Source organism: Delphinus delphis, chromosome 4 (assembly GCF_949987515.2).
Source record: "Delphinus delphis chromosome 4, mDelDel1.2, whole genome shotgun sequence".
Classification (NCBI taxonomy): Eukaryota; Metazoa; Chordata; class Mammalia; order Artiodactyla; family Delphinidae; genus Delphinus; species Delphinus delphis.
In genome coordinates, this window is record NC_082686.1 from 116,657,707 (window position 1) to 116,666,425 (window position 8,719).

General features: G+C 47.9%; 1 protein-coding gene across 1 annotated transcript in view; it reads right to left on the reverse strand.

The window, feature by feature from the left end:
* The window catches only part of NMNAT3 (nicotinamide nucleotide adenylyltransferase 3), a 116,038-nt gene extending 107,524 nt beyond the window's left edge, over nucleotides 1-8,514 (reverse strand). The window contains exon 1 of the mRNA XM_060011337.1: nucleotides 8,239-8,514. The gene's annotated coding sequence lies outside the window, so the exon portion shown is untranslated. The remainder of the gene's footprint in view (nucleotides 1-8,238) is intronic.
* Between the last annotated feature and the right edge of the window lie 205 nt (nucleotides 8,515-8,719).

Consider the following 8,719-nt stretch of genomic DNA (forward strand, 5'->3'; position numbering starts at 1 on the left):
GCTGAAACTTTACCAATGAAGCCCCCAAAGGTTGCAAACCCAAACCCCCCCATCCCTACCCCACCACTGGGGACTAGGTGGGGAACAGGGATGAGAGAGACTGGCAGAAGGGTATGAGGCTGCAGGGCAGGGAGGGGCAGTAGCCTCCTCCAACTTATAAGACCCTGAGACTCTAAGTCTACACAGCCAGAGGGAGCACATCTCCTGGCCACTCAGCCAGTGGACCCAGAGGATGTCCCTCGACCAGAGACACTGAGGCAGGGAGCGAAGCCTGGCCTCAGAAACTGCTGAGTAAAAGATTTAATCAGGATAAGGCCACAAATGCAGTGACCTTAAAATTGCAAACAGCGTAAAGATCATTATTGAACTTGGCTCGCTTTAGAATTAAAAAAAGATTTTACAGGAGTAATAAAACAGTATAGAAAGTTTAAAATATGGAAGAAAGTTATCCATTGTTCCACTGTTCAAATGCAATTCTTGTCCCCTTGAGGCAACCCTCATAGACCATTTTCCTGAACACATCTTTCATGTAACAGTATTCTGTTCACTGAGCGGGTAATGACTTCTCTCATTACTAATCTTCCTATTTTTAAATATTCAACCAACCTGGTGTTCTGTAACTTGACTACCCTCCTATACTGGATATTCAAGTCACTTCTAAGCTTCCACCATTATAAATAATGATGCATCTTCATACAGTGGCATTTTCCAATGTTCAAATTATTTTCTTAAGACAGAATTCCAGAAGCAAAAGGTAGCAATCCAGTGACATCTGAAACAGGAAGCCCCCCTACTTTCATCATCTACAGTCCTTGGATTAGTCATAAAATATAAACTGGGTAACAGAAACTGGCATCCTCTTTCTCACACACAAAAAATATTAAGACGAGGTTGACCAATAGCATCATAAAAGTTACACAGAAGTGGTGCTGGGAAAACTGGACAGTTACATGTAAAAGAATGAAATTAGAACACTCCCTAACACCATACACAAAAATAAACTCAAAATGGATTAAAGACCTAAATGTAAGACCGGACACTATAAAACTCTTAGAGGAAAACATAGGAAGAACACTCTTTCACATAAATCACAGCAAGATCTTTTTCGACCCACCTCCTAGAGAAATGGAAATAAAAACAAAAATAAACAAATGGGACCTAATGAAACTTAAAAACTTTTGCACAGCAAAGGAAACTACAAGCAAGACGAAGAGACAACCCTTAGAATGGGAGAAAATATTTGCAAACGAATCAACAAAGGATTAATCTCCAAAATATATAAACAGCTCATGCAGCTCAATATTAAAAAAAACAAACAACCCAATCCAAAAATGTACAGAAGACCTAAATAAACATTTCTCCAAAGAAGACATACAGATGGCCAAGAAACACATGAAAAGCTGCTCAACATCACTAATCATTAGAGAAATACAAATCAAAACTACAATGAGGTATCACCTCACACCGGTCAGAATGGCCATCATCAAAATATCTACAAACAACAAATGCTGGAGAGGGTGTGGAGAAAAGGGAACCCTCTTGGACTGTTGGTGGGAATGTAAATTGATACAGCCACTATGGAGAACAGTATGGAGGTTCCTTAAAAAACTAAAAATAGAACTACCATACGACCCAGCAATCCCACTACTGGGAATACACCCAGAGGAAACCATAACTCAAAAAGACACATGCACCCTAATGTTCTTTGCAGCACTATTTACAATAGTCAGGAAATGGAAGCAACCTAAGTGTCCATCGACAGACAAATGGATAAAGAAATGTGGTAATATATACAATGGAATATTACTCAGCCATAAAAAGGAACGAAATTGGGTCATTTGTAGAGACATGAATGGACCTAGAGAGTGTCAGACAGAGTGAAGTCAGAAAGAGAAAAACAAATATCATATATTAACGCATATATGTGGAATCTAGAAAAATGGTACAGATGAACCGGTTTGCAAGGCAGAGATAGAGACACAGATATAGAGAATAAACATACGGACACCAAGGAGGGAAAGCGGGGGCGGGGGGTGGTGGGATGAATTGGGAGATTGGGATTGACAAGTATACAATCATATGTATAAAACAGATAACTAATAAGAACCTGCTGTATTAAAAAAAATTAAATTAAATTTTAAAAAAAGTCACATAGAAGAAGGCCCGATGGGAGAATTAAAAAGCAAAGCAGTCTTTGATACTAAGTCTAGGGTTCGTGCAATAAACACCAATTTCTGATCTTTAAAATGAACAGTTGAAGGTCAAACATAATTTCAAGTTAGACTCCTACACACTAATTCGTGTAACAGGCATTCTGTTCTAATGATCAACTGCTCACAGAGAAACTGCTAGCCTTTTAAAGCCTGCTCTTTACCTGGCCTGGTGGGATTCCCTGACACTGACATTCATTCTCTCCCATATGCCACTTACTGGGCCCCAATTGAGCTTAGTTTCCATCACTTGTTTTCATCATTCTTCCCCCCCCCCCCCAGTTGCCCACCCTTTTTGGCGAGCAGACTGGCTGAGAGCAGAGCAGCTGGTGGCCGTGGTTAGGGGCAATTAGGTTGACCTTGTTGCTCAGCCTTGCTCCACACTCCTGTCTTCCCAGTGCGGTAACTAGGTGGGAAGGACCAGAATCAAGGCGCTAACCCTCACACATCTGCCTTGAATACGTGAACTCTGCAAGAGAGTTCCCACACTCCTACCTGGGCTGTGTCCTGCCTTGACAGTTCATTTTTACAACAGGAAGCAAGGGAGGGGGTTGCTGACGGAAGGCGGAAGGCAGGAAGGAAGACCGGCTCTAATTTAAAACCATCTTAGGAGTTCTAAAATGTTCCTGGCTGACTGATGGGCACATTTACTCCTTAGAACCCTTTTCATAAATACCTACCCCTTAACATGCACTTCCTAGAGGCAGTAAATACCGTCACTGTGTGTCAGCCTTATGGAAGGCAGATTTCCAGAGCCACTTCTTTTCTCCATGGCTCAGAGTCACACGATTACAAGCCTATTAGACCTGTACCCTGAGAATACTGTGGTCAAGCCCAACCCCACCAAGACTGGCGCAGAGGCCTGCTCAATTTCTGCACAGCGATGCGACTTTCCTTCCTTTGCTTCAGGGCAGACAGCAGCTCACCTCTTGTAATAAGGTCTACCTCTGAGACAGGTGGGGATCGAAGATGTATTTTGTCATCAGCGCTGGCCAAATAAATAAAATAACTCTCTAATAATATTTAGTCATGGAGAGAGAATGCTTCCTGGGGCTGTTTGGATCATGTCTTATTTAAAACTGGACTCTGAGTGTGATTTTCTCTTTGTTCTCAGAGGAACTGACTGGGCTTGAAGGTAGGCGTGGTGTGCCTCCGGAGGACGCTGGCTCCTGACGAGGGACCACGCTGGGATGGCGGGGCTCTGAAGGGGTAGGTCACTGCCAGCTATCCCGCCCTCCCTCAGCTGCGTGCAGACAGGTGTCCTCCACACACCTGGACAAGAACAGTCAGCTTTGCCCTTCTTTCCCCTCAAATGACAGGTCTCTAGACACAATGTCATAACATCTATGCCAGAACCTCAGCCTGATGTGCCCAGAGATATCAAAGAAGGAGAAAAAATATAAGCTCTTGGTGGTCCCTGTTACTCTGAAGGGAGAGGGCCTCAATGCCCACCATGCCCGATCTACCCCAGGTGAGCTGGACACCTGTATGTTGCCGCCAGCCAGTATGAGAGATTCTGAAAGCTAGCACACCCAGTGAGACAACATCCAAGGAGGGGCTCTGTACCTCTAAAGGGTTAAGGAAACTGAAGCATTAGCATTATTTTCCCATTTTGAAGCCAAAGCTCAGTGATTTTTAAAGTACACATTCTCATAAGATTACTTTGGCCGCATAAAATATTGTTTGCCACAATTCACAGAAAAATACTATCCAACAGTCTTCAAAGGTACATAAATAATTCAGTATAAGCCTCCAACCAACACTTCCGGGCCCCCTCTATCTATATCAATACTGACAAAATCTCTATATCTACCCCACTTTTATGCGTTCTCCAGGCATGCCAGGCTTCTCATTCATGGCAGTTAATCTGGTTTATAACTTGACGTTGTGTGTGTGGTCATGTGCTTAATTCTGTCTTTATCAATAATCTGTCTCATGATGTCTTTGGGCCGCAGGAGGGTGGAGACTGTGTCACTTTGTCTCAGCATTCTAATCCCCAGGACACTGCCTGAGAATGTACAGAAGGAAGGGAGAGAAGGAGGGAGGATAATGAACAAGACATGGTGCTGGGTACCAGGGGTGCTCAATCCAATAGCTGTGGAAGCGTTCACAGCCCACAGAGGAGGTAATGCCAGGGCAGCTGGAAAAGTGATGCCCAGCAGAGGTGCCCAGTGGGACCATGGGAATGCAGGATTGTTTCGGAAAGGCTTCCCTGCAATAGGCTGTGCCCCTCCCTGCAGGTGCTGCAGGGGTTCCAGCTTTCGGGGCAGATGTGGCCAGAGACAGGGACAGCAGGAAGGCACGGGGATGCAGATCAGACCCTTACTGGGTGGTAGGCCAGACCCAGAGATGGCACTCCTGGGTGGAAAGGGCAGACAGCCCTGACTTCTAGAAGACGCTGCCACCTTCATCCAAGGCGTTTTCACCCCCCAAACCCATCACTGAGAACCTGTGATTTCCCCAGAGTTGATTTCCCCAGATTCACACTAGCCACAGAACACCTTTCTATTCCTAGTTCCAAGATTGGTGCTGTGGGTCTATGTGTACATAAGAGAGACAATGATGAGGGAATCACAAGTCCACTGTGATTTAGCAGAATCACACAGCTAAAACGGTGGGGCAGGAGCTGCCGTCCTGAGGCCTGCCCTGCAAAATGGGATCTGTCTGTCTATACAAGGGAACTATGATAAACGAGCAAAGACAGACACTGGTCAGGATGAGCCACTTTATTTAAAAGCTTCGACAGCCCAAAGTGGTTTAACATAGATGCACGGAAGATTTATCTAGATGATAAAATACCTGAACTTGAAAGACACATAAATTATAATTTTGCAGTTTTTTTCCTTTTAAGATTTCACATAGTCAAGTGCTTTAAGTAATGCATGAAATGCACGTAAAGCTGTCTGGTTAGCGTCTGCAGAGAACCTCTGCTTCCAGACGGGACAGAGCTCAGAATCAACGCCACCCATCTGTGTCTGTGGCCTTCCGTTCCCTCATCACAGTGGACAGCACTGGGAAGATTCATCAATATAATAATAAGAGCAGCAGCTATTATAGACTGAGTACTTCCCAGACCTTGCGCTGTGCATTGAGGACGGCACACCACACACTTATATACGAGCGTTACTGACTGCTCATAACAGCCCTACAAATGAGGGACAATGAGTCCCAGGTTACAGATGCAAAATTGTACTTCAGAGAGCTTCTGTCATGCATGTGAGGTCACACAGGCAGCTTCATCTGACTCCAAAGCTGCAGTGTTCATCACTAAGCTGCAACATACATGAAAATGCTTGGCCCTTAGCCAGGGCCTAAAAACATTAGTTCTCTCTCCCTATCTTCATACGCCCTTCTTTTTTTTTTTTTTTTTTTTTTTTTTTTGTGGCTCACTGCTGCAGCCTCTCCCGTTGCGGAGCACAGGCTCCGGACGCGCAGGCTCAGCGGCCATGGCTCACAGGCCCAGCCGCTCCGCGGCATGTGGGATCTTCCCGGACCGGGGCACGAACCTGTGTCCCCTGTATCGGCAGGCGGACTCTCAACCACTGCGCCAGCAGGGGAGCCCCATACTCCCTTCTTTTAACAGCACACTTACACATGGAGAAATTTGATCTGTGGGTTTAGGTTCCTTTGTTCATTTGTTCATTCATTCATTCATTCTTTCATGCATTCATTATGGGCCCAGTATTCTGCTAGGTACAGGGCTTACAGAATTGGATTCCACAGCTCCTGGACCGGTCTCAGGCAATTACCATATCCATAGGAGGGCAGGGGTCAGCATGGCGCAGGGGCAGCTCCTCACCGGGGACCCACACCCAGCTGTGGGTTAGGGACAACCCAAACAAGACAACGTTGGATCTTTTTCAACGCTAGTTTTTCCCCCACGCTTTTGCTGTGTTTTCTTTGGCCTGAGTCTTCAGGCCTTCTGACAGCCTGGCAGCCCAAGAGGCCCTTTATCACCCAGAACACCGCTTTTTCCTGCCAGGGCTGATGCTTTCCGGTAAAACCACTGCCAACAGATAACACAACTCCCCCACTAATCACCCTGCACAGTTCCTCAGAACCAACCTCTCACCCCCACCTCCTATCTTCTGCCTGCCTTGTTTCACCAATTTTTACCCAGAATAAGGAATAATAACAATAGCAACAGCAGAAGTAACTTCTACATGTCAGGCACTGCTCTATGTATCTTAGGTACATTAACTCATTAAATCCCCATAATAACCCTCTTAGGTAGGCACTATTGTTACTCCTAGTTTAGTTCATTTAGGGGAAGAGGGAGGGAGGTTACATTTCTTCAGGGCCAGCTAGATGCCAAGCACTGTCTTAAGCTTGCACAATCAGATAATACGTGACCTGCCCAGGGCCAGGCACAGAGCTGGGAAGTAACAAATAAGAACCTGAACCCAGGTCTGTGACTGCCTAACCCATCGCTCTCCTTTTGCTCTCCGCAGGTGGTATTGCCACGGTCTGCGAGGGGAAACAGAGTGGCTGCACAAAGCCTGCCCTCTCCCCCTCTTCCCCCAGCTGTCCTCTGCTGTCCTCTGCTGTCCTCTGTTTTGTTTTTTTTTTAACCCCTACTCACAAACAGTGCCAGACTCTTCTCTCAACTGTGTTCTCCACTCTCTGGGCCTCCCGGCCTGTTTTCATGGAGCAAATCCTCAGTTTCCACCAACAGTATAAACCGAGTCAATACAATATACAAGCAGTCACCAGCCAGGTGTTTTCTGAAGCTTCCAAACCTCTCCTAAATCCCTGGGGGTCCTCAGCAAGGGACAAGTAGGGTTGCTGCCTCTTGGGAGTTTTCTGGCCAGTTTTGGGGGGTGATGCCACCAATAAAAATAAGGAAGTAACATGCTCAGCGGAGGAGTGTGAGCCTTATGTTCTCAGGGGATTCACAGTGTTGGCACCGTGAGCCTTTCTGGGAAATGTATACCTGGCCCTGACGGAATCAGGAGGCTTTCTCCGGCAAGGCCATTGGATCATGCTCTCTCCTCTGGGCTCCAGAGCACCACGGCTGGGACTACCAGTGTACTTCACCTGGCCCACCCTGCATGAGCTCCATGAGGGCAAGGCCAGTGTAAAGTGGGCACCAGTTAAATATTTTAAGAATGAATGACTAAAGCAGGCATCATTTTAGAGAACAAGCTGTTTGAGAGATTCTACTCAGACAAGGAGACAGGACTCCAGGAGAGGGGAAGTGAGTGAGTGCCCAGAGGCAGCACCCTGCGTTCGGCCCAGATTACAATCTGATCCATCCACAGAAATCTTCACCTTCACTTCACTTACTGCACCCTTGGAACACCACTAAGTCATTTACATGCAAAGTCTCAATCGTCAATGGGGAGGAACAGTCCCATTGTACAGAGGAGGAAGTTAGGAAACTTGCTTTGCTCCCTGCTTTCAGTGGGCAGGACCTTCCTTTTCTCAAACAAGCCACACTCTCTCCCAACAAGTGTGTTTACTCCATCGTTCTCCACCTTGGGACCCTGCCATTCATACTGAAGTGTGAGCTCCAGCATCCTTTATAGATGGGGACCACCGGCTAAATGCTCTCCCAGCACCCTGCACTTCCTATCTTCACAGATCTTTCAGTTTTAACTTTTACACTCACATGTGGAGATTACCTATTTGCTCTGGGTCTCTCTTACCAGACTGCGAGCTCCACGGGGGGTGGGCACTACGTTCGTTGGACCGCACTGTACCCCCCAGCACTGAGCCCAGTGGCGGGCACTCAACGGCATGCAGGAGTTGGTGGATCCTTATTTGCATTTGTTGAGGGCTCGAGTGCTGAAGATGGGCTCGGGTCTGAGCCACAGGGGTGCTGCGGTTAGGTCGATAACGCGCTGTGGCGAGAACGGGTGGCGCCGGCTGTAGACCGGAGGAGTTCTGGGGTTCATCCGACCCAGACGGGTTACCGAGCTCCGCACCCCGCCGCCACCTGTCGCCCCGGTGCGGTGCGGGCCAGGTCTCGGCGGGCGCCCACCAGGGCAAAGGCGGGCTGAACAGGCCCGGCCTTGGCTGCGCTTACCTGCGCGTCGCGCGGCTCCGCAGAGGCACTCGGCGAGCCTCTGTAGGCCCGGCGGCGCCAAACCGGGGCTCTTCGCCCGCGCTTGGCCCCGCACCCAAGGCCAGGTGAGGACCGCTCCAGGCCTCCGCACGCACCGCCCTTTACGGTGGGGCAGTCAGTCACCTGCCCTTCCTACCCCCGCGGTGGGGAGAGGGCCTAAGGCGAACTAGACTCTGCACTGCAACGGCTCCCCCGAGGCGGCCGGAGTCAGAGAAAAACCGCGGCGCCCGACTTCCTCGCCGGGGGCGGGCCCTAAAGAGACCGCGTCCCACGCCCCGCCCCTTTGGCCAAGCCCCGCCCACTCCCCCACCCCCGCTTCTGCTCCCACTCCCTGGCTTGTGTGCGCCTTTGCATTTTATTTTTCTATGTTTTGCGTTCCGCTTTATTTCTTATTTTTATTTTTACTTCTTTTTAAAGAGCAAATTAAAAAATATAAGTAATG